The 25237-nt window shown below is 44.3% G+C and overlaps 1 long non-coding RNA gene across 2 annotated transcripts in view; it reads right to left on the bottom strand.

Moving 5' to 3' along the window:
* Positions 1-25237, bottom strand: part of LOC144825986 (uncharacterized) — a 316475-nt gene that overhangs the window by 223479 nt on the left and 67759 nt on the right. The window contains exons 3-4 of one of the 2 annotated variants that reach the window (XR_013609661.1): positions 20394-20521; positions 19620-20272 (exon numbers count right to left, since the gene is read on the bottom strand). This is a non-coding gene — a long non-coding RNA (uncharacterized LOC144825986). Of the gene's footprint in view, positions 1-19619; positions 20273-20393; positions 20522-25237 lie in introns of those variants that run through there. The other variant, XR_013609662.1, reaches the window with a different exon arrangement.

The raw sequence follows: 25237 nt of genomic DNA, 5'->3' as shown, positions 1-25237 counted from the left end.
TAAGTGTAGAGGTGTACATTGTAGTTCCATGTGGGGTGAATTTATGGTTGTTGACAAGTATAGCTTTTAGAGCTCTAATCCACCTTGTCCAATTTTCCATACTAGGTTGATTTCCAGGATGCTTATCTTTGCACTCTTGTTTTTCTTTCCATGCATTAAACAGCCTTGAATGATGCTTGTTCCATTTTAGCCTTCTAACTAATGTATGTTCTTCAATCCCTGTTGAGTGGGATACTACAGCTGATTGTTCCCTCTGTGTAATGCCAGAGTTTAGTTCCATCTGCAACAATTTGTGGTCGCTAGTTTCATGTGTTTTAACTTCAAAGTTGACAATTTTCTGAATGAGCAGGCTGCATAGAAAGATGTAATCAATTGTGGAACAGTTCTTAAATGTGGCAGTACCAGAGTGCTTGGAATCCAGACTTTTCCAAGTTTCACTGGTGAACTTTAAGTCATAATTTTGCAAAAAGGAATCGAAAACTCTTTCGGAGCTGGTTAGACCCAACCTGTCATTCTATGTTCCTAGGTGGTGCAGTTTAAAGTCTCCTACAATCACTTTGGCTGATAGCACATTAGATGGTAAAATTTCCTTTACTGAGGTTATAATATTTTTTAGTAGCATCCAATTTTTTCTGACCGTATGCGTTTAGGTATAGGTTTATAACTAAGATTGGAGCACTATCATCTCTGTGCCTTTCTCCCTCTATTAAGAGCGCCTGTAATACATCTGACTCAATTTTTACCCTTTATACTGTTATCTGTTTTAGATGGGTTTTTTTTTTACAACAAATTTTATTGAATTTTCCATCCAAAGGGGAGAGCCCCCAACAAGTCATATTCATACAAGGCAATGAACATACGTATTTTAGTTGTTGGCGAGGGTATTTTTCAGGAAGCTATAAAACACCTACCCCAACAGCCCCCGCCATCCACCTTCTCCCATCCCTGCACCATCCAACCCGCTTGAAAGACTAAACAGGCATAAATACATATGAGCACATCTCCATGCCGACCAATCCACGAGTAGGAGTGGAACATCATGTGATGGTGAGTCTGTCTATGAGATCTTGATTCGAGGACGTGTGAGACATTGAAAGATCAATACCCCGATACTTGGCCCATGTAGCCCAGGTTTTCTCGTGCTTCTGCGGGCAACCCCTGGCCTGAAACACAGCCACCTCGGCAGACATGCATTTATCTAATGCGGATTTCCAGGCCACTACCCCAGGGGGGGAAGTGGACTTCCATTGCTGGGCTATGTAGCGCTTAACCAGTGTGAGCCCCAGGAAAAGAAGGTGTCTCTTATAGATGTTCCCTCCTATATCGTTAGTACTGTGGAGGAGTGTCAGGCACGGATCTTCTGGGAGGTTCCACCCCAGTACCCACCCCAGGCAGGACAGAACCCCGACCAGAAATGACAGCACTGTGCAACTCCAGACCCTGTGTATAAAGGATCCGTCATCTGACTGGCATCTGAGGCATGCAGGAGACGAAAATCTGTTTTAGATGTTTTACGTGAATCGAAATACCACCCGCAGGTCTACCAAACTGATTGTGTTTGGTTGCTAGTTTATAAAAAACAGCATAGCCTTCAAGGTGTACATAATCTGTGACCCAGGCCTCTTGTAGGCATACAATGTTTCCTTCCGGCAGTATTTTTTTTGGCTGTTCAGTGTTTAAGTGCTTTACGTATTTCTGCCATATTCCAATAGATGATTTTGAAGTTGGAAAGTGATTTGTGATTAATGTAGAGCGTACTGGCCCTGTCTGATGTTATCGGTTTTGCGATAAGCGGCCCTTGTTGATTCTGTAGGGTGTCTAATGTGACCACTTGGACATCAGGAATGAAGAGTGCCTCTTTGTAACTCTCGACTTATACTATTAAATTGATTGTTCGTTTACATTTTCAGTAGCCCATCATCTTTTACAATCCTACTTCTGGTCAATATCCTCCTGTCTCCTAACTGATATGGTTAATTTCTTATAGTTTTTGTACAAATGTATTTTTGATGTGCCTTGCAGTATCCCTTGTGGGTGCTCTTACACGATCGTTGTATGGGTTGTTATGTTTACCGGCTCCAGTAGAATTGATGGGTACTTTTCTTGTTCTAGTGCACTTACACCAATACCCCAATTTTTTAAAATATCTTTTTCTCTAAGCACAGGTTGCCCGAGGATCGTCGGGAGCGCCGGAGGGACTCGGTACTAGCGGCTCTGACCAGGACGAGTCACTGCGAGACACGTGATCGCTTGACACGGTGTCGTTTTGATGGTTGCCGGTACATAATGGCTGGGCAACCAGAAGGTCCTTGTTCAATCTAAATTTGATGTGAAGTTCGAGAATAGTGAACCCCTTTTACGCCCTGATGAAGTTGCTGAATTTATAGCAACGAAACATGTTGGCTTGAAAAGGAAAAGGATATGGTATATATTTAACCATTTTTAATGGAGGGTCTTGCAGCACCAGAATAAAGAAAGGAAACTGCCAGCAAGACTTTTCCAGTTTTTATTTACCTTTTGGATGTTTTGGGGTCTGAGTTTGTATACATGTTGTCACAGTATTGTCTAAATTCACTCACTGTGGTGTTTGTGTTATTCCGTTACTATTCTCACTGAATGTACTAGTCTATTTGTGTGTACATCATTTCTTTCATGTAGAGAGAGTAACCAATGATGAGAAGTGGGTATACCGGATATTGCTAAACCGGCAATCCCCTCGGGTGTTACGACCATGAGGTACTCTCTCTACTCTTCACACTTTTTCTAGTATACGTCGACCTGTGGTTTTAATTGGTTCTTGTTGATTTATTGAGACATCCTGGCCTAAGGGGGAGTGTGAATGCACACACCCAGGGTATAGATATAGACACTGCGGTCACTTACCCATGTTATGGTCAAAAAGTTGAGGATGTGTTGATTGAGGTAGGCCTACATTGTGTTTGACTGTGATTGAGTGGGAGGCAGCCTTACCTCCTATCCCCCTATACCCCTTGTGATTAGAGAGGCCCACAGGCACAGTCTGTGTTTAAGGAGGTTGCATATTCTTGGGCTCGTGTTATCAGCTTGTTCAAGTTAGCTAATTTTTGATCAATCCCTGTTATTGTTGTTGCCATGATGTTAAGCAAGTCCACTTGGACATCCATTGTATTGGATTGGTAATTTAGTTCTTCCAGTGTAAGTTGAGATGTCTTAAAGAAAATATCCCAAATTGTTCCTGCGTCTGTAGTTGCTTCTGGGCGTGTAATATCAGTATTTTGGCCGATGGTCTCTCTACCAAAATTGTTCCCACAACCCCAGTTACATCTATATATTGCCCTTAGACCAACCTTCTCAGCACTGAAGTCCCCACCAAACACGGTGCACAAACGTATGATTTTATTGCCCTCAGTCCTAGCATCTCCGAACTGCAGTACACATCAAAATCTTTCCCTAATCAAAGTTGCCCAAACAAACCATGTGACTGTCAAAAATTCCCCTTATGCCATGCCTAATCCTCCTCATTATGGGGCAGATTTACGAGCCCCTTGCGCCTCTTTTACGCTGCCGTTGCGTCACTTATTTGATGCAGCGGCGGCGCAAAAGACGCGCCATGGTGCGGGGTATTTACAACGTGACACATTTGGGAGATGCGTCACGTTGTAAAGCCCTGCTCCAGAAGTATGTGTTCCGGTGTAGGGGGGGGACGTTTCAGCGCAGAAACGCCTCCTAAAAGTGGCTGAGTGAAATCTACAAGATTTCACTCAGTCACTTTTGAGCCCGTGCTGCGTCAAAACCTTGCGCCTGCTTGAAGCAGGCGTAAGGATTGACGCAGCATTGCAAATATAGGCCCCCCCTGAGCAATGATGGAGCTGCGTCGCGCTTGCGACACAACTCCAGCAATGTGCCGCCTTTACGTCACTGATGCGTCACGCATCTGTGCCATTTTTGCGCCATGGTGCGCAGCATTGTAAATGCGACGCATCCGCGTTGGCAGAGCCCTGACGCACAATAACTGGCGCATCCCTGCTGATATGCAGGGATGCGCCAGTTATTGTAAATCTGCCCCTGAGTGTCGATTCTTCTCCGCCCCATCTCTTCAACCGCTTGTAAAATACTATCAAGTGCATGGATGCTTTGTGCACTGGGGTTGGGATAGATTGTGATGCGAGGAGTGGAGAGTGCCAAAAAGTCAGCTAAGCTGCTATGAGTGCGGAGGAAAGATGAGGACCACTTTGTTACAGGGCCTTACGGTTCACCATGTTATTTCCCACCTAGATCCCTAGCCATACCTAACCTTTTCTTCTCATCTCCTCTCTTGTCCATAATCCTTATGTTTTCCATTGCATACCACACAAGTAATCCCCGAGTGCCACATTTTAGCTTCCCGCAGAAACGGCAGTAAGCATGAAGGTTTATTTGTATTGTGGCAAGGTGTTGCAAGAATCACTTGGTCAGGAAGAAGCACATGGTGAGAAAAAGGAAGCTAATAAAAAATACGTACAATCATTTAAACAAAAATAAAAACAGAATGTGTTTCCGATCATTACTAGAATGGTCTTAAAGTTTATAAATTCATGTCAAAATATTATTTCCTACTTAAGACTGCTGGATATGTATTAAGGGGCATATTTACGAGCCCCTTTGTGTCACTCTTGCACCACGTAACATAGTGCAAGAGCGGTGCAACTCAAAAATGAGCCGAAGTGGCTTCATAAATTTTGAGTTGAGCAGCGCAACGCAAATCGCTGTGTTGCCTTAGTTTGCACCAGGGAGGTGTTGCGTGAGTGTTCCTACGCAACTCTCATGGTTTTTTATGCATTTGCAGATTTACCATAACTGATAAACCTGGGAATGCACCAAATTGATATGCCTCCCCAGGTGAGGAGTAATGAGGAGAAATATATTCATTTCTCCTCATTACTTACTCTTTACATAGAAAGAGGAATTTGCCTCTCTGGATTAATTTTGTGCAGGAAGGTGTCCCTTTCTGCACAACCACATCCTGCATGCAACACAGGCACCATGCTGCAAAGAAGCCTGTGTTGATATGCAGCCAAAACGGCGCTAGAGCAAGGATAAGGACAGGAAATCATCATATTCTTTAATATAAGTTACATTCCCGACCTTCCCCTGTGACGCAGCATAGCGCACTTGCTGCACTGCGCCACATTCTCATAATTATACGCCCCATATGTTCAGTAAACAGACTCTTTACACCGAAATGAGATAACTGCATAAACAAATTGTTTTGCTCTGTAGAGGCAGACCTGTCTGGTAGTTATTTGTAAAATGCTCCTAAAATCATAGACCAAAACAATAACAACGTCGCGGAAGGCTAAATACCTACCCTTAGTAGAATGAATAAATGAACATCCATGTAAAAGTACATTTTTTGCTTAACAGAATGGTTTCAGCGGTAGGGAAATAAAAGCCGTGGCTCTGGCGTCAAGGTCTGCTTAATAATGCAGTGTAGGGAACACGGATCAGTAAAGCTTGGTTCTCAGTCCGGGAAAATGAGTCACCAGAGAAGAGAGTGACTAAAAATCTATTCCGTCAAGAGAAACATGTTTGTTATTGTCCTTGTTTTTCACTCGGTTGCCCTTTTTTTGCTCATTACTTTTACTTGCCCTTCTGCCATTAGTTGTACTGGATAATGACAATTGTACTGGTCGGACCACGGGCAGGGGAAACTTTTACATCGATGCGAATGTATTTATGACAGTGGGCATTGCTGCCCAAGCCAGCTTGCCATACTGTTGCATTGTACAACTTCGCCATCCCATGCACATTTAATTAGGTTTTCTTCACATTTTAGTGTCTTTGGAATTCAAACATCTTCCATAATTAACATGAAGCTAGTGAAAAAAAAAGTTTCTTGCAGCCAGGACTCGCCTCCTGGGTAAGGGGCAGTCAAGTATTATTATTAGTGTTTCGTTTGAAAAAAAAATGCACTGTTCAAAGATTTTCTTTGAAGCACACCACTGGTGATGCAGAATGCCAGGGAAGCCAAATGGCCTGGTTGCCTCTGCTGAATTCCACCTCGTGCCTCTTTCTTCCACCATTCTAAACCTTCTGAGTTTCCTCTTGCAAGTTCTTTTTTTATTCCTGATATTTCCCTTTGCCATTATTTTCCTACATTGCTCAGGGTCAAAAATCTGATGATGAAATGTTAGACACCAGCCCCCAAATTCACCGGCACAAATTATGGCCTGGCCATTAAAACCGAACCCTTTCAGCATAGAGGAGCCCCGTGTCTAAGATCAGCAGATGCAGGAAATGTTGGTCAAAACTAGGCACCTGTGTCAATAGGGTTCTTTAGGTAGGCACTCTAGGTTGGAATAGTCTTCATTTCTTTAACTGATGTTTGTGAATCAGAGGGTAAGGAGTCCTTTTTGAATGGCAGAAACGTACTTGGCCAATGGTGATGGGCATAAGGAATAATAGAAAGGAATGTGTAGAGGGGCCCCCCTGCAGCTAGGGGCCCCAGCACAGCGGGGCCTGTGTTACTTCAGATTGGGACATAGATACAGAATGCAGGAGAAAGGAGGAGAGTTGTGGAGAGACCGAGAGATGGGAAGGGAGGGAGAAAGGGATGACCCAGAAACAGATGAACAAAGGGAGAATAAGAGAGGAAGAAAGAGGAAGAGAGACGAAGAAAAAGTGGGGAGAGCAGAGAGATACAGAGGGGGAGGGTAAGAAAAAGAGAGGGAGAGAGAACGAAGAAAAACTGAGATTGAGGTCAGGGAGAGAGGAAGGATGAAAACGGTTTCAGTTTTGAATATCTTGCTGGGAATATTGTGATACCTTAATATTGTACCCAAAACATTGAGGACTAACATACTGAAAGGTAAGTGTAAATAGGGAAGTAAAGATTTACTAATCATAACTCTACATCTACGTACCTTGATGATAGAAATCTGCAAGGTACGTAGACGAGGAGCTAGGTACAATAAATCTATACATAGTTACCTGTCAATGTTTATGTCATAAATATTTTTTATTTTCGAATATTCGCTACATGATATTCCAGACCCACCACAATGTAAGGCAGAAAGATAGGAAGGTTCTCAGTGCAAGAGGATGGAAGAGAGCAAATGAAAGAGATTAAGAGAGAGACAGGAAGGATGAATGCTAATGAGAGAGGGACAGACAGCGCGTGTTAAACGGAGAACGGAGGCGTCAGTAGCATGCACCTATTTGTTCATAGATCTTCCAAATGTATTTTCGTGGAGAATAAACTGGTTATTACATGAATGAAAATCGATATAATAAGCGTGATAAAAAGATTAGCTGCACTCATTAGATTCCACAGGAAACGACTATTTATAAGGCTTAAAACTCTCACTAACAAATCACACATTGCATTCCACCTGCCAGACCATGGAATTCAAAGACGTGGAACTTTTTGAAAGTAAGCATCTCAGTAATTATGAATGTAAACTGCATTACACCAGCACAGGCGGCCGGGTCTAAAGTTGACGTCGAGCGTATTACTTACTGATTAATGTGCCTGGTTGTTATGTCTGGAGTCGAACCGAGGACAGCCGAACGGAACACGCAGTCCTGACCCTGCCGGAAGGGGCTGTGTCCAGCACAAATATACGCATGTGTCGTGGATATGCACCTTTTTTGGCAACACGCTTGTGATGCTGCCATGGAGCGCCGGTCCAGATGACGGAATTCGAGGCAAAAGCAACATAATATGGATTAAAGAGTAATTATTGCACGGCTAAAGCATTTCTACTTTAAACAACGTGCACAGCAACAGCACTAGACATTTCTTTCCAGTTCCAGGTGAAGCCTGACAAAATATACCATTCAAACGTGTGTTTATTAGTTTATTATTATTATGCATGATTAATAAAAACCGTTGTAAACACGTATCATTAACGAATTTATTTACATAATGCAAGGCAAGATAAAAAAGAATTAAAACCACCAAAAAATGCAACATATTAAAATTCACATGTTAGGGCTTTTACCACTGTACGTGTGGAACTTTGTGCAGATTGCACTCATTTAGCATGTAATTAATTTTTTCCTGTAATACTCAGAATATGAGGTATTTATTGCACCTGGTAAATGCGTCACTAAGGAATCAGAAGCGGAATGGGGAGGCGGGTAGTACAAGATAAGTGGTTTTATTTATTTAATATTACTTAACCTGTCATCTGTCGACTTCCAACAACCCCCACCCCACCCCGCCACCCCTACCCCACCTCTCTTACCTGTGCAAGCCGCTACTGATACCTTTATTCCTTTAAGGAATACGAGTACTTACTAAGTGAGGAAACTAACCCCCCTTCCATTCCGCCCTTAATTGGGGTATATGCATGAATTCACATAGCAGTGGTGATGGCTAGCTGGAAGTGTGCAAGGTGAACCTGCCAATGTGACAACAACACCAACAGTTGTCTGAAAGGCAATACCAACAACAGTGGCCATATGTGTGACTCTAGCAACAACAGCTTAACTGCCACAGCAGTAGCTGCTCCAGCACAACTGCAAAACTGTCCCAGCTGCCAAAACACAAACCCCTGCTCTAATTAGAGAGGAGTGGTCATCTTGGATTCTAGACATAATGCCCTTGTAGTTCTCAACTTCCTTTGCAAGGCAATTCTGCTATATTGTTGTTGCATGAAACTCATATTTTTTTTGCCACAGCCTATTACGTACTAAAGGATTGTTTTGATAGGCATTTGGAAGTTGTTGATGAAAACATATTTTTAACTATTTCTTTAAACTTTTATCTGAACTCTTATGACTGAGATTATGTATTCTACTCGGTTTCTCCGTGAAGAAGCAGGAATATGAATGCATATGTATATATGTGAATGTTATATCCAAGTTATTAGACTTCTAGTATTTACATACAATTGCTCAGAGTAGGGATCAACAGGGTGTTGATAGTATTTATTGTTTTGCAGTCTAGTAGAAAATCCTCTTCCACAATAAAGTGCAAAGTGACATAGTTTGTGGTAATTATTCAAACATAGGGAGAAGTCACTGTAAAATTGCCTTTTCATATTCATTAGATGCTTTATTAACATTCATGTGTTTTGTTTGCAGGCATTTTATATGCCTCTATATACCGTTCTTCAGGCCTTTTTCCTTTGGAAGCGTGCAGTCTCTATGTTGCCCCTAGCACTCGAAAGGCAGAATTCAAAATTTTCATATCTCAGCAGATAAGGCTCCCTCCATTGATCTTAGCCCCTAGCACCACTGGAGCATTACTTTTTTTGACGCTGCACGGGGCTGTCTGCTAGCCCATATTTACAAGGCTGCTCTAAACCACTATGCATGGCTTATCACAGCCTTGTAAATGTGGCTCTCTGCCACCCAGTTTTCTGTAGCAAAGAGGCATGCAATGAGTGTTACTATGGGCATTCCCACCAACACCCATAGCTTTTTGCCACAGCTCGAGATTTACAAAGATCTGTTAATCTGAGTCGGCACCAAAAACTGTCTTTCAAAAGGAGGCGTTAATGTGGGGCAACAAGGAGAAAAACCTTCATTTCTCCACATTCGTTGCTTTTTCTATGTGTGCTGAATTCTGCAGCACACATAGTAGGAGCAGCACATAATTAATGGTTATTTCTGTTGAGAAAGTGTCTCTTCCTGAACAAGCTCAATCATCTTTGCAATGCAGGCACCCCTGTACCATGGTGCAAGGGTCCCTGCATTGGCGTTAAACTGCATTTTTAGAGCCGGCGCAGAGGGGAGCACAGGGGAGTGCCATATTCTTGTTAATACAGCACATCCCTGCATTTTGGCAATAACACAGCTCGGTGCAGCAAAATCTCTTGTGGCACAGCACTGCGCCATTTTCATGTAAATCTGCCGCAAAGTTTCAAGGTCTATTTTGTGCATGTCTCTTAAGAAGGACGTGCATCCTCAAGCCCCAAGTGCACTGGGTTTCGTTTCTGTCATGCAAACGTTTTTATTGTTAACTATGTGAATACATTGTATAAATGCAGGGCAATTGTGTGAGGGGTTAGCATTGCAAGCTCACTAAATTGGAGTGGCTAAAGATTTGTGTCTCTGAGCTGCAATATTCCTGTTGTTACTAATTTTGTATAATAAACATGTTTTAGAATTCAAGTTCGTTTGGAAAGATTTTTTTCTTTCACATTAGAGTACATTTATTTTTGAGATATTTATATGATTAGGATTTGAAAATTCCCAGTTTAATATCAATGTAAAGGGATCTGGTGACTCGGAATATTGCTCAGGTATGTACATTCGCAATAAAGTTACACCTAGCATTAATAATGACAAGCTACCTAAGATATCCCTTTGCCTTGCAGTGATCTCCACTGCATCCTGCAGACCTCATTGACCAACAAAGGTGGTGAGTCAGAGTGGTGGAGCCCTGTGATTTTGTTTTCTCAGTCTTCGCATTTCCCTTTCTTCATTCCTTCCACTGGCCCTCATATGCATGTGTATGTGGTCGCTGGTGGGGTGGTAAGAGATGAAAAAAAAGAGCATCACTCATGTTCGCTTTACATTAGAGCAACCTGACAGCTGGAAGAACAGCAGACATCACTGCAGCGAGCAGAGCAGAGACCCCACGTTTAGTACGGTTGCCACCACAGCATAAGGAGCAGTTGTGGTGACTATTGCCACCACAGGATGGAAAACAGCAGGAATGATCACAGCTGCCATGGCATCAGTGACTGAAGTAATGATCACAGCTGCAACCTCAGTAGGAACTACAGAATCAACCACCCCTGCTGCAACAGCCACACTTATTGTCCAACACAGCAGGGCCACAGCAGCAATGACAGCAACTACAAAGTAGGCATACGTACAACAGTCACAGTCATCACAAAAGAATCAATAGGAACAATAGTCATAAGCATAGCATTGGAAATAACTGTGTTGTGGGAATGGTTGTAAGTGAAAGCTACAGTCCAACTTACCTTTGGTGAGGCTCCATTCCAAGATGAACACCAAGCTCAAATGCAACTCCAAGTTGGCCACAAAATTTTACTACCATTCCAGTACATTCTTTTCTGATACTAACCACTTCCTATCAGATGGTTTTTGTTAAGAAACAAGCCATTTAATGTCAGGCGGGTCCTATCCTAACAAAATACAAAGAGCCTTTGATCAGAGCACTAGTATAGCACAACATTTCTCTCTTGCTCTTGCTATTGATTCTTCACTCTGCTCTGCTCTAGACTAGCTCCTACTCCACTCCAGTTACGTCCCTGCTCCACTTCCTGCTCTATTCCAACTCCAATTCCCTTCTTAATTCAGCTCAGTGCCAGGTCTGCCATCTCCAGTCTTGCTCCAGTCCTGACTATACTCTAAACCTGCTACAGGTCTGGCCTTATTCGGCTCTGCTCCATGCAGCTAGTTCCAGCTGTGCTCTAGTCCTGGTCTTACTCCAGCTCCAGGCCTAGCAGTTTCAACCGCAGCTCTGCTTTAGTCCTTGTCTTACTCTAGCTCTGTTTCTAAGGCAGCCAGCTCCAGATCCTTTCTGGTATTAAGTCAAATCTGCGCCTGGCCATGCACTCCAGCACTGTCCAGTCCTGCTCTTACTTCACCTCTGCTCCTAGACCTTCAGCTCCGGTCCTGTTCCAGTCCTGGCCTTAATCCAGCCCTACTTCTGGTCTACCAGCTCCATCTCTGCTACAGTCCTGATCTTTTCTAGATCCAAATCTTCAGTCTTGCAAGAAAAGTCCTGCTATAACTGCCAACAATTTGTAGATTATTGTATGTTAGGCTTTTTCCTTCTTATGTTGTAAGGCAAATATATTTCAGCACCAACGTCTTACAGAGGTCACGTGGATTGCACCATTACCTTTCCATAGACACTGAAGTCGAGATTATATTTCTGAACGGATGGAAGTGCAATGAGATAGGGGAGAATAAAGGTGTACAGTGTATCTTTCTTGGTTTGTCTATTATCAACTGCTGCTCTGTATAATGAGGTATCATCTGGCTGTTTGACTGCCTTTATCTGGAATTAGTCGCATTCTCAACCTACATACTCATGCACAAAAGAGCATTTTGTTTAGAATCATAAAGGGGTTTTGGTATCACTCTTTCTCTTCAGCTGTTTTATCTCTTATCATTTTACATCTACCTACAGTGATTCAGTATGGAAGTCTGAGTAATTGGTATAGGAATGCTACCACTCATATTGGAAGGCTGACACACTGGTATATATCATAAACTCCTTCCTTGCAAGTATTAAAACAAGTATTAATAGTCCATCTCATTAGCATGTTTGTACCAATAATGTACCAATGCTTAAACTACAAGATATGCTGTATTACGGTAATGTATTAACACTCATTCCAATAAGGGGCTTCACTATGTGACTTACTATTTATCTCCATATCATCAATGCGCTGCTAACATGCATCAGCGCATGTTAGCAGCAGTTTTACTAACGCCTCGCCTCGCATCGCTAATTAGATGCAAAGTAGGCGTTCCTTCAGAAAACAACAGCAAAGTAGTTGACAAGACAACATCGCGCTATTAGCAAGCCAGACCAGGACACGCGATGCGATAATAATAGCTGCATTAACTGCGGTTATCACAGGAATCTAACGTCAGGTAAAATCCTGACTTAGCTATCTTTTGAATGGGAGGTGGATTGACAGATTAAGTCTACACTCCCATATTTACAAGCTTTCCTTTAACGCTGTGAAATCATCACTTAATTTCCCACGCTAATGACCTTTATTGCCCTTTATCGCTGGTTTGAACATCACCTGTTGGCAAAGCGATGTAATTCAGTGGTAGACGGCGAAAGACAAAAATGCGCTAAGCGCGCTTTGTGATCACTATCGCATTTACTTGATAATATGGCCCTATGTCCTTTTAGCTGCGCTTGCTATTCATGTTTGGTTTTGAAAGGAGCTGCCACATTGAGGAGCCAAACACCCAAGAAGTTTTCTCGATTTCAGAGAGCTGTTCTGGTCTTCCTACAGATCAAGGCTGCATGTGTTTCCTGACACTGCCCTCTCTAACTGCACGCTTCAGTCCGCGCTCACCTCCCTTCCCTTGAATGAACTACTATCTTCCGACGCTTGAACAAAAATTCTTCCGGCAAATTAAGAAATAATAGCCCTCCAGTAAGGTGGTGAGATGGGGGACATGTTTAGGTCTCAACTAGTGGTTGGTGAAGGAAAATCAACCAACCATAGCACAAGAGACACATTGGAAACCAACTCCTCAATAGAGGTCCGCTTTTGACCTGGTCCAGAGGGACAAGCTTTGGACTATCCTAAAGGAGATGGGAGCTCCGGCCCACCTGTGCGATCTCTTTAATCGCTTGCACCAGGGCACGTATGCCAGGGTGAGGAATGGGAGGGGCGGTGAGATGTCATCCCCGTTTCCAGTGGAAAGTGGCGTGATGCAGGGGTGCGTCCTCGCCCCGACACTATTTTCCTTATTTCTCAATGGCCTGATCACCTTCCTACTGGGAGCAAAAGATCTGGACTCCCCCAGTTTAGAGGGACGGAAGGTACCGGCACTAATGTTCGCTGATGATACCCTCCTATTGTCCAAATCATCGGGGGGTATCCAGCGCACATTGGAGGCCTTTTCTGGGTTTTGTAAAGAGAGGAACTTAGAAATTAACTTTACTAAAACCAAGTACATGGTGTTCAACTTGAGACGCTCTAACTGTCCCCACCCACACCTGGATGCTGTGGCCCTGGACCGGGTGTCCACTTTTGAGTACCTGGGGGTGACTCTAAATGACAGAATGGATTGGGGGACTCACATTGCCAAAGCTAATTTGAAGCTTGCCCAATCTTCGGGCGGTATTTTAAAAGTTTTTAATGAATCTTCCCTTAAATTGGTGGCGCCGCTTGTTGAAATATATAAAGCCCAGGCGAGAGGTGGCGCACTGTATGGAGCGGACCTTTGGGGACATGCCAGCGCGGCCCCCGTCTCCCTTACCGAGAATAGTTTTATGAGGCGCCTTTTGAGGCTACCTCAGAGTACACCCCTCATTCCACTAAGGCTAGGCTTGGTCCCTATCTAAGATGTCATTTCGAATCGCTCTCTGTTTTTCTGGAGACGACTATAGGCCACCCCGGAACTTTAGAGCTACAGGGAGGGTTTACGGGACTTGCTAGCAATCAGGGGTGCGGGTAACATTCCATGGCTAAAGCACATCCAGCACCTCTCTAGGGCCATTGGCAGGGGGAAACTGTGGTCATCCCCTGGGGAGACTTGCTCTGTGGTCTCTAAGAAAACTCTGAGTGTGGCAGTGAGAGAGCATGGTTTAGCTCTCTTAGTCTCGAGCCCTTCCCTGGGTAGGCTGACTGACACCTTCCTTGAGATCAAGGCTCACCCTTTCCTTGAGAGTTTTTTTGATGACATCCAGGCCCCCCTGGCCAGGAAACTTTATACTCAGTTCAGGCATGGCTCTCTCCCCCTTAGGGATGTAACTGCCAAGTGGTCAAAAGTCACATCTCCGGTAAGCATCTGCCCAGGGTGCCAGGGAAGCAGAGAGACAGATCTGCATGTTCTGCTCTTCTGCCCCTCGTACTCTCGGGCTAGAGCGAAATGGATAATCCAATTTTGTAAGTCCAGGAGCATGAGGGATTATAGAGAGATTTATAGGATACTTAAAGCAGACACTGCCTTCCTGACAGTTTTTGTAACATCTAAATTCCTTCTGTCCATGTGGTTTACAAGGTGCGCCACACTAAAAAGGGGTAATCTCACCAACTACTCCCCACGGGGTAACCTGTTGTGATAAATGGATGGCGAGCGTTTCTTTTTTAAAACTGGTGCGCCGGTGGGAATTTTAGGAGCGCTAATGAGACGTTTATACATGTAATTATAACATTTTAATCTCTATTTATAAAACTGGATCCTTTGAGGTCTTTTAATATTTTTATTATATATAACCCTACTTAATTGCATTGATGTATGTAAATATGCCTTTTTATAGTTTTTAACCGAAATAAAAGCTTTTGACTGACTGACAATAGAGATTTTTCTTTACATATAAAGGCTTTTTTGGGAACTTGCAATGAACCTTGAAAAGGACTGTTACAGATTTTGATTCAGAAATATCAAGAACTTTGTGGTATTTAACATAAGGAACTGTAACTCTGGACTCAGTGGAAAGAATCAGTGTTTTCTTATGCGAACTGTAAAAAGAATTCTTTGTGAAAGAAGTACTAAGACTTGTTGACTAAGCTTTTTCTTTCCAGGTCCCCTTCCCGCCAGTGTCCACCAAAGCTTCCCTTCCTCCCGTTTGGCCACATCATTAGTGTCGTGAAATATAATGCTCTGAGTTGCTGTTGCCAGTAGGAGGGCATCTTGGCAGTATCACTTCTGAGGAACCGGGCATGATAGTATAGGAGTGCCAACATTACTATTCTCCTAATGTAAAAAAAAATGACACTACAAGATTAGCAAACATGAGCAAAGGTTCAACATTACCAATGTAAATGCAGGCAGCAAGAACATTTTTCAGCTTTTTAGAAAATGTCCTATGACTTCCTGCAGGATTAAATTGACAATTTCCAAGACTCTGTTTTTCACATTTTAATCCTTTTGTCATGGATTGATTCTCCTAAAATCTACTTTTATCCTGTCCCAGAAATAGTTTTAATTCTGCTGTTGCAATTTTGTCTTACACTTGTTCTAATAGTCTGCACAAAATATATTCAGATGCTTCTGGGATTTGCACCAGGGCTTGGCTCTACTTAACTTTGCTATTCTTGTTCTTTTCTCTCAAGTTCCCTTCTGGGGTGAATGTCAAAGGCTTATTCGAGACATCAACTTGAATGCAAATGTCAGCATTTGATAATTTCAAGCACCCAGCAGACCAAAATGTGCCCAACAAATGGAAGAATAGAGTGTGAACAACATAGGTAAGGTCCCACACTAAATTTCAGTAGGCAAAACAAAATTGTCAGGCTTCGGTGTGGCTTTAGTAACCATATTAAAGACAGATCGCAAATTAAATTAGATGGGAGTTCCCACCCACTATGGCTACTATGCATGTGGATACAAGTGGATTATCCTCTGTGTCTAGCACGACCTACAGAAACTGGACATTTTCCATTATCAACTAACTATAATCAGGCTCTAAAACTGGCTCAATCCCACATCGGGGAAGAGGTAGATCTTTAGTAATTTGTGATCCTTGTTGAAATCTACTACAATGTTAAGAGACAGAAGTACTGAGTCCCAGAGGAAAAATTCAGTGTAAGAAATTGAGTTAATAGTGGTGAATGATAGGAGGTCTGCACAAGTAGTAGGACTTCATTTGTCTCCTTACTGGCAAATTAGCCCCCGGTTGTAGCACTTTCTCTCAGCTTAGCGAAGAATAGCAGAAAAAGGCCTACATGGGGAGGGGGCATTGGCTTGTAACTTTCTTCCACTGGCAAGCAACAAGAACACTCCATGATTCATTGTCTAGTCGGTGCTTTTTCTTTGAAACACACACTACTAAATACTGCACATTTAATTTACAAATATATACAACAGACATGTGGCAATACCATTGATATGATTCTGAAATCACATTTGATCCCTAGTGGGTCATGAGCCTCAAAATCACCATACCCACCACCTATGCCATATAGAATATCACAATGTAAGGAGGTGTAATTTGAAATAAAACCGCCTATTGGTTTGGTCAAGTGATCACCACATTAATATATAAGGCAAACATACTGACTTTGTCAAGTGGTCACCACATTATACGAACAATAATCACAAGTTATGATTCAACATTAGAACCAAAAAAATCCCAAAGTATATTAAAAGGCATTCATTATTGTTAATGAAAAGCATTGGAATGTTCACCAACCATCAGAGACAATAAAGTACTTTGAATAAAGCATTGCAAATAAGAATAGCATGATTCAGTGTCTTTCTTTTACCAGCTTAGGCCACATACTGTGTAGCCATAGGACCAGCCTCTAGGAGTCCCTGCACTCCATATCCTTAAAGCTTCAACCCCCAGCTGTGACACTGCTTAAAACATTGAAAAGTCTTCCCATGGCATGCATCCTATGATCTGGCAGACATAGGGTTAATGTTTCTTAAAGCAGCACTTGGGGGGCTGCTACACTCCGTGCATCCCCTGCCACACTTTGCAAATATGTTGGTGGTTCCCCTGCCCTCGTTGGTGCACCACAAGCAGTAGACAAATTCAAAAAGCCCCATCACAGGGCATTATGAGGGCAGTCTCTCTGTGGAGCAGTGTGGGTTCACCCGCTGTTGTATTTATACATGTGGCCTTGTACTGTAGCCATTAGGGACAGCACATGGAGCTGTTGCAAGCAGGAGCTGCCCAGTGTGGCTGGGTCCCTTTTCACCTTGGTTCTGGATACAGGGGAAGGAACCCCATGCACGACAGCTCCCCCAGAAATAATTCAAATAAAGAGCAGCCAACCGCAGGCACTGGTCCACCCTGGGGATAACTGAAGGAAATTGCTGCGGAGCTCCATGCACTCCTCAAAGGCAGAACTAAATGGAAATCTTTATAAGTGCATAACTTGGGCCAAATTGGGCCGATTGTCTTGATCTTTTTCTCATTTTGTTCTGATTGGTGAGCTTTACCCATCAGGTGCGTTTCCTGCAGGCCTTCCGGCCTCTAAAAGGGTGCACTTAGTGGGGAGATGGTTTTACTGGCTAGCTGCACCAGCCTTTTCCTCTGCTTTGCTCTCCCAGGCCCCCTTACCTCCTGGTTGTATTGCAGGGCACCCAGGGTGACAGTGAAGTCCAAGTCTTTTCCCAACTTCTCCCCAAAGGGAATAAAGAGGCCAAAGCCACTAGCCCTGGAGTGACCAACCTAGTAACTGTAGGCAAAGTCCTTAGTCCATCAGAGGCATGGGAATGCTTATCATTCTATCTGCCCGTTATTCTGGTGTTGTTGCCATCCAGATCCAGCTCTCTGTCTCTCCCTTGTACAGGGTTTTATAAGTGTGGGTGAAAAGTTTTAGATGCCAGCACCCATGGTCAATCCTAGGATGCCATACAATCCTTCCACCCCTGTACCAACCCTCCGGCACAACATTTTGGAACATTCCAATATGGCAGACTCCTTCTTCCTGTTGCCAGAGCTCATATGCCCACCCAGAGATGTTTCAATGATAACAGGCAAATCTGCATTTGTGGTCACCTAAACCTCTTCTTACACAGTTCACCCTCCCTCTAGTATTGAAGCCAAATTGGCTGGATGGACTCTTCCTTGGGCACATCCCTCAGATATTCCTATCAAGGGAACACAAGAACATATTCACACTCAAGTCCTTTGTTCTCTTTCTGGGAGCAATCCACACCTTACCATCTGTCATCCAATATGTTTTCACATTTTCTACTCTTCACTTCCTCTCAATCAAATGGTCATTTGTAAAGCGCACTACATACCCGGGAGGGTCTCAAGGCGCTGGGGGGGGAGGGGCCGCTACTGATCGAACAGCCAGGTCATGAGCATCCTCCTGAAGGTCAGCAGGTTTTGGGTCTGTCGTAGGCTCAGTGGGAGGGTGTTCCATGTCTTGGTGGCGAGGTGGGATAAGGATCTCCCGCTGTGGTTGTTCTTCGGATGCGTGGAATGATGGCTAGTGAGAGGTCGGCGGAGCATAGCTGGCGGTTGGGGATGTAGAAGGAGAGTCGTCTGTTGAGGTAGGCTGGGCCGGTCTTGTGGAGTGCCTTGTGTGCGTGGATGAGGAGCTAGAAGGATATCCTCTTGTTGACGGGGAGACAGTGCAGGTCCCTCAGGTGGGGGGTGATGTGTCTGTGGCGTGATACATCGAGGATCAGTCGTGCCGAGGTGTTTTGGATGCGTTGTAGTCGTTTGTTGAGCTTGGCCAGGGCTCCTGCGTAGAGAGTGTTTCCGAAGTCGAGTCTGCTGCTGAGGAGGGCCTGGGTGACTGTCTTTCTTGTGTCTGTTGGGATCCTCGGTCTTTTCTTTGCTTTGCTGCTACTCTAACTCAGTTCTCTGCTGAATTCTTAGAAGGTAATGAAGACAGGCCACAGTTGGGAGGGAAACAATCGAGAAAAAGGCTATGTGGCCTGCCTTCTTTTCCCATGTCCACGGTTTATGACCAGACCCCAGTTATATTTTACTGTTATGTTTTTAATGTAGAGTTGCCCCATTGGTTCTTTAATTTCCTGTCAGCTTTTGCCACAGTGGTTGAACTCGCAGTGTGGACAATGGACTCTTCATCAGAGGTGTAGTTATAGCAGAAATTTTGCTTTATGCCTGCACAAACCATAATTAAATATATAGGATCACAAAGAATCTCAAAAATCTATTGTAAACATTTAACCCCATAGTCACTGAGGCATTTTACCCCCAAATGGTGAACCCATTGCAATGTCTCAAAATGTAAGATGTCTAGCTCAGACAGAGGAAGGTGAGGCAAATCCTATACATGTTCAATTAATATTGTTTGATGTATAATTAAATAAATAATATGTAAGAAATTGAATATCCGGTTGACTAGGGTGTAAGCCCTGGTCAAGCAGCAACCACACTTGTCAGAGTAATGTGCAAGCAAACCCCCCTTAGTTGCTTGTCAGAATTAACTCAGAGGCAGTATGTAAAGACTTGTGCAACACTTCAAACAGTAAAAAAATGAAAACACACCACAAAAGGAGCCCACAACAGTTTTAGAAACATAGTGTAATTTGTAATAAATAAAACAAGACCAGAAAGATAAAAATCCAATTAGTAGAATCGGAGACATTGCATTTGACATTTTTTTGTGAAAAAGCGCCAAAATGCCGAAAGCGCCACTTGGGGATATCTGGCCCCACTAGATCGGATAAAGTCACAAGTTCCGGCCAACCATGATGGAGCACATTCCAACTATAGGGACCTAATTAGGCCCACTGAACAGAGTACCTTAAATACTGGTTGTGGAGCGCTACCTTAATCCGTGTCCAAGATGCGTCATGCAGCTGCAGCGATGCTGTGTTCCGATATGCGGCGAGGCTGCTGTGTGAGGTCCTGTTGAATTGTCGGCAGCAATCCCATCAGCGGGGCTCGCAATGCAAAGTCCAGAATTGCAGATGCAGCACGGAGCTGGTGATTCATCAGTTTTGAGGAGCTTCGATGCTAATCTCTGCACCCACCTGTTCACCATGGTCCCGGATGCGGGGAACCGTTTATGACAGACCATATTTTTGCTTCTAGCGTTGCAAAGTCTTTGGGTCATGTGAAGTATGGATGTCACAATCACGTAATTCGGGATAAGCCCCATAGCGCTGCTAGTTTAAAACAAGGCTGGTTTGGGCACCATATTTAGGGTGTTATGTCTCAGAGGCTTCCCACGAGTCGGAGAATGAACGCCTAGAAAATTCATATTCAGTATAAAGTATAAAGTATGCTGCCTAGCAGAGATCAACTCATGCAGCAAAAGATTACTAAACGACAAAAGGACATTAAGAGATTCAGTAGGAGGAGGCCTTACCTTGCTGGCTTGCGCACTGTTCCCCGTAGCCTCGGCCTAGCACCTCAGTCTAGTGCTTCCGGCCTCGAGTTCAGAGACCACAGACTTGATCCCATGGCCCCGGTGCTCGCTTCATCTTGCTGTTCTCACTGTTTGGGCAATCAGTTTTATGTTAGTTTTACTTTACTTCTTTTATTTGCTTTTGTAGCATAGTGTTGCATTGTTAGGCCTCATTTGACAGCTTCCCTGGTCCCCATCAGCGAGCTCGGCCCCACACACTTTCCACCATTTTTCTCACCATAGGTTTCATGATCCCAGCCTCCTACCTCCTTGACAGCCCGCCCTTCTCCCAGGACTACTTATGCAGGCCGCTAAGTGGCCGCAGCACCGGCGCACCAAAAGTGCACCTAAAGCAAATCCGTCTGCATCCATCCATGCCTTGACCACGCCCAGCACTGCCAACTGTGGCTACACCACCGCTGAGTTCTGAGAATTGGCTCCCAGAGGCCGCAACAAAAATTGCTGCATCTCCTACCAAAGATGCACGGAAGTGCCATACGCCTGCCACCTCTGCCATTTCTCCTGTAGCACAGAAACCCTTGCTGTGCCTACTCAGCTGACCTCCACCCTAAGAGGTGGCTCCATTACCTGCAAGCTAATGTTCGTTCCCTTTGCAAGTATGCCACTGAAATCTGGGGCACCATCCCAATTTCCACCCCCGACATGATGCTCATCACCGAGTCCCGGCTCATACCATCCTCAACCCCCAATATTGCGATTGCAACACCCTACAGCTACAAGATGATACACAAAGACCACACCAGCAAACACATAGGAGGCATCAGTATCATCCACACAGAGACCCTCCACTGACCTCAACTGAAAACAACATTTCATCAATCATGGAACACCTCAACTTTCATATCTAGATTGATGCAAACACCACCATCAGTGGACCCCTCACCTACAGACCCCAGGCCCCAGGCCCCCACCACGACTTTGGCAATGCAATCTCTGATCTCGTAGCCCCCAAGCTATTGACTCCAGGCACTACATATTCCTTGGTGACCTCAAGACTGGAAGAAATACCTTCCCATGGGATGACACATGGTGGTATATGGCACTCAGACCCTCACCTACTCTCGCAACCCACGGCCGCAACCCCAGCATCATCCTGAATAGTGATCTATCCATGAAGCATCAGGTCAATGCAATAGCCTCCTCCAGTTTCCACACCCTCCACATGCTTCACAAGATTTTCTGGTAGAACCCCTTCTGCACCAGGAAAACGGTACTCAAGCCCTCAACACCAACCGACTGGAATAAGGCAATGCACTTTATGCCAGAATCACCACCCACCTCCTCAAATGACTACAGACCATACTGAACAGCATATCCAGACTCATTCTCAACCTCCCCAGACAGACCAGCTTCACCCCCCACCTCAGAATCCTCCACTGGCTTCCCGTCCCAAAGCGATTCAGTTCAAACTGCTGACCCTCACCTACAAAGCCCTCCACAATGCCAGACCCTTACATCAAGCACCATCTGATCTTCCATTTTCTAACCAGATAACTGTGATCCATCTCCCTCTTCCTTGCGCACGTTCCCAGCATTCGACAAAGCCACTACAGAGGTCATTCCTTCTCCTACCTTGCCACCAAATCCTGGTACGACCTTCCCACTCCCCTTCTAAACCTCCCCCCTGCTCGCCAACTTCAGGAGGGGACTCAAGACTTGGCTCTTCGACTGAGGCTCACCATACACCAGCAACTAGATTGCTTACGGGGTAACATGCTGTGCTTTACAAATACCAATTGATTGATTGTTTGATTGATTGATTAATACTGAGAAAATATTGCCCTATACATGAGAAGACCACTCCTAGATGGTGAACCAACATTTGGAGAGGGTAGTGACACACTTAAAAAGGAACGATCTTTCAGCAGTAATTACAATTCGGGTGAATAAAGAAGAGGTGAAAAGAGAAGGGCCCTCTGGATACCATACTTACCAGATGGGACCCTGCCACTACCCTCAAACACTATGGCCACAACCATTCTCAATGTATCCCCCAAGAGAGAAGGCCCCTTTTGCTCTTACTTTTTTTGGAAGAGGCAGAGGGAGAGGAAGTACAAGAGGACGGGCTGATGGGTCCAATGGGAAGAAGACAAACAAGAGCAAATCAAAGGGAAAGACAAAGACCGAATTGTGAGCCTGTCATGTAGATAACTCATGACCAGTGAACGCCAGGTTATTAACAAAGGCCTTTGTTTTTTGCCCACCCCAAAGGTGCATAGATTTAAATTGAACTGCGAACTGAAGAATTTCTTCGAAAGATTAGTCTACAAGTTTTTTACAAAACAAACCAGACGAGGAAGAAACAAGGGATTTGGGATTGGGAAATTCCTCGTCATTTACACCGGCAAACAACAGTATTCCTACAGAGATCATTACAATTGAACAAGCCGTACTTAATAATGTGAAAAACATGAAAAAAAACACTTTTGTGAACCTTTTCAAGGATGAAAGTGAAGCTGTGAACACTCTATCAATAAAGGACTGCATAATCATAAAATGCCCCATTGTTTCAGGCATTGACTCACTTTTTAAACTCCTTTCAAAGTTTTGCATCCATTCTTTACAACTATTAGTGGAACAAACTCCTACATTTCTGAAGAACACGTGCTAAGCCTTATCAATGAGATCAACACGGTGGGTCCCACAGACCTCCTGATTACATTAGATGTGGAGGCACTCTATTTCCGCATTCACCAGGATAGTACCCTCGATGTCATCGAAGAGGCCCTAAGAGCCTGTACATTCCTGTACATTCCTGTTAGACCTGGTACCATTAGCATGAGTCTCCCATTTTTTACTGATTGCCTCCTCTGTTTTTGATCTGCTTTGGTGGTTAGATGCTTTGGGCACTGTGCCACTGCTATTCAGGGCCACAGTGCAAGTGCTCACTGTGTTAAATTGATGTATTGATTAGTGACTCGATGATTGGGTTATTTGATTCACTAGTCAGACCCTAATACTGTGCCCAGGGCTGGTAAATCAAATGCTGCTGGTGGGCTTGTAGCACTGGCTGTGCCACCCACAGAAGCAGCTTGTTAAATGTGTCTCAGGTCTGCCATTGCAGAGCCAGTGTGCAGTCTAGTACTGCCATGTTGACTGGGCAAGTGCACCCTCTTGCCAGTCCCTAAACCTTCCCTTATCTTCATTTCAGACAACCCTAAGGTAGGCCCCGGGGCAGGGTGCATTGTAAGTATAAGGTAGGACATGCCCTGGTGTGTGTGGCATGTCCTAATAGTGAATTACAGCCATTTTTGTTTTTCACTATTGCAAGGCTACCTGTCCCCCTATAGGCCAGAATGGGCAGTTTAATTATAACATCTTCTAGTCCTAACTGACTCACGGTAGAAATTCGAAATTAGTATGCCTGAACTCAGAATGATACAATACATCTTTTAGTAATGTTGGTTTTAACATTCTGTGTTTGAAAATACCACTAGTAGGTATTTTGTTGTCTAACTATCCAAGCATGCCTCTGCTGGGTTGTGTATTCCTTGTCTGGCGTTTGAGTGACAGGGGCTGGGGGATTCCAGGAGACAGGGTGAGTCAGCACAAGGCTGAATAGAGAGATCTGCATGGAGATGGGTGGGGGGAGTTGCACCTGGGACCTGAATAGGGCTGTACCTTCCCTCCACAATGCTGGCTCCACCTCCTGTGGTGTGTCTGATGTCCCTGGCCTACACTGTGAAAGGAAAGAAAGTCTCCAGGACTGACCAGAACTGGTTTGGACTATGCCAAGGTCCCTCTGCCTCTTCTAGGAATAAGACAAACCTTTTGCCAAGGAGAAGAACCATGGAAGCTGCAGGAGTTTGGACTGCCCCCCTGCCAGTGTGCTGTGTTGCTTGGTTGTCCTGCAGTGGTTTCTTTATTGCAAAGGAAAGGAGAAGGAACTTTTAAAGAACTTTCCTCATCTTGCAGAATATTACTCCAAGGGCTTGAACTTGTGCTTGACTCCTGCTGAAGTCTCAGGGACAAAAGACTTCACCACCAGCTCCCCTCTGAATTTCCTTGCTGGGAATTCTGTCTGCTGAAGCCTGCGTGTCGCTGGGAGCTGGAAGCGCGATGCATCGAGAGGAAGCGTTTTGCAGTCGCAGCTGTTACCGTCCCATCGCCAGAGAAGCATATCGCCGCTGCAGAGGTCGCCGCCGCATTACCAAGCGTGCCTTCGTCAAAGCTGTTACCCGATGCATCCCCGTAGAAGCGTGTCGCTGCCGTAAGGTCGCCGTCGCATCACCGGAGAAGCGTGTCGCAGGGCCTGTTGCGGCTCCAAAGCTACAGACTTCGCTGCATTGCCAACGGGCGTGCACGCATCGTCTTCACGTCGTCGCATCAAGGGCACCATCTTAAACAATCGCACCAGATTGTCGCATCACGGCGCCATCTTGCCGCATCGCAACCGGGCTACAGTACGAGAATCTACGCATCACCTCCTCTCCGGTAAGGATCAAGATGCATCCCCTACTCTGCGCAAGCATTGAGGCATGACGCATCATCACCCCGAAGCAAGGAACCGACGCAACTCCCACTCTGCGAGCCTTTTGTTTGTTTTGCGTTACGCTTCCAGGTACTTTTGTGAGAACTTTCTTGCATTTATCATCAACTTGAACTAAATGACTTCTACTATCTTTAAGTCTGTTTTAAGTACATTATTGTGGATTTTTGTCATTTGTGGTCTTGTGTTAAGTCTATTTAAAGAATATTTATTTTTATAAAACCTGTGTTGTGTCTTTAGGAGAATAGGATCTGCTTACTATGGTTACCACCACTTTTTTGAGGGTATTTCACAG

Source organism: Lissotriton helveticus, chromosome 3_2 (genome assembly GCF_964261635.1).
Source record: "Lissotriton helveticus chromosome 3_2, aLisHel1.1, whole genome shotgun sequence".
NCBI lineage: Eukaryota > Metazoa > Chordata > Amphibia > Caudata > Salamandridae > Lissotriton > Lissotriton helveticus.
The sequence above is the reverse complement of the archived record's forward strand: the minus strand, read 5'-3'. Positions and strand labels throughout refer to the sequence as shown.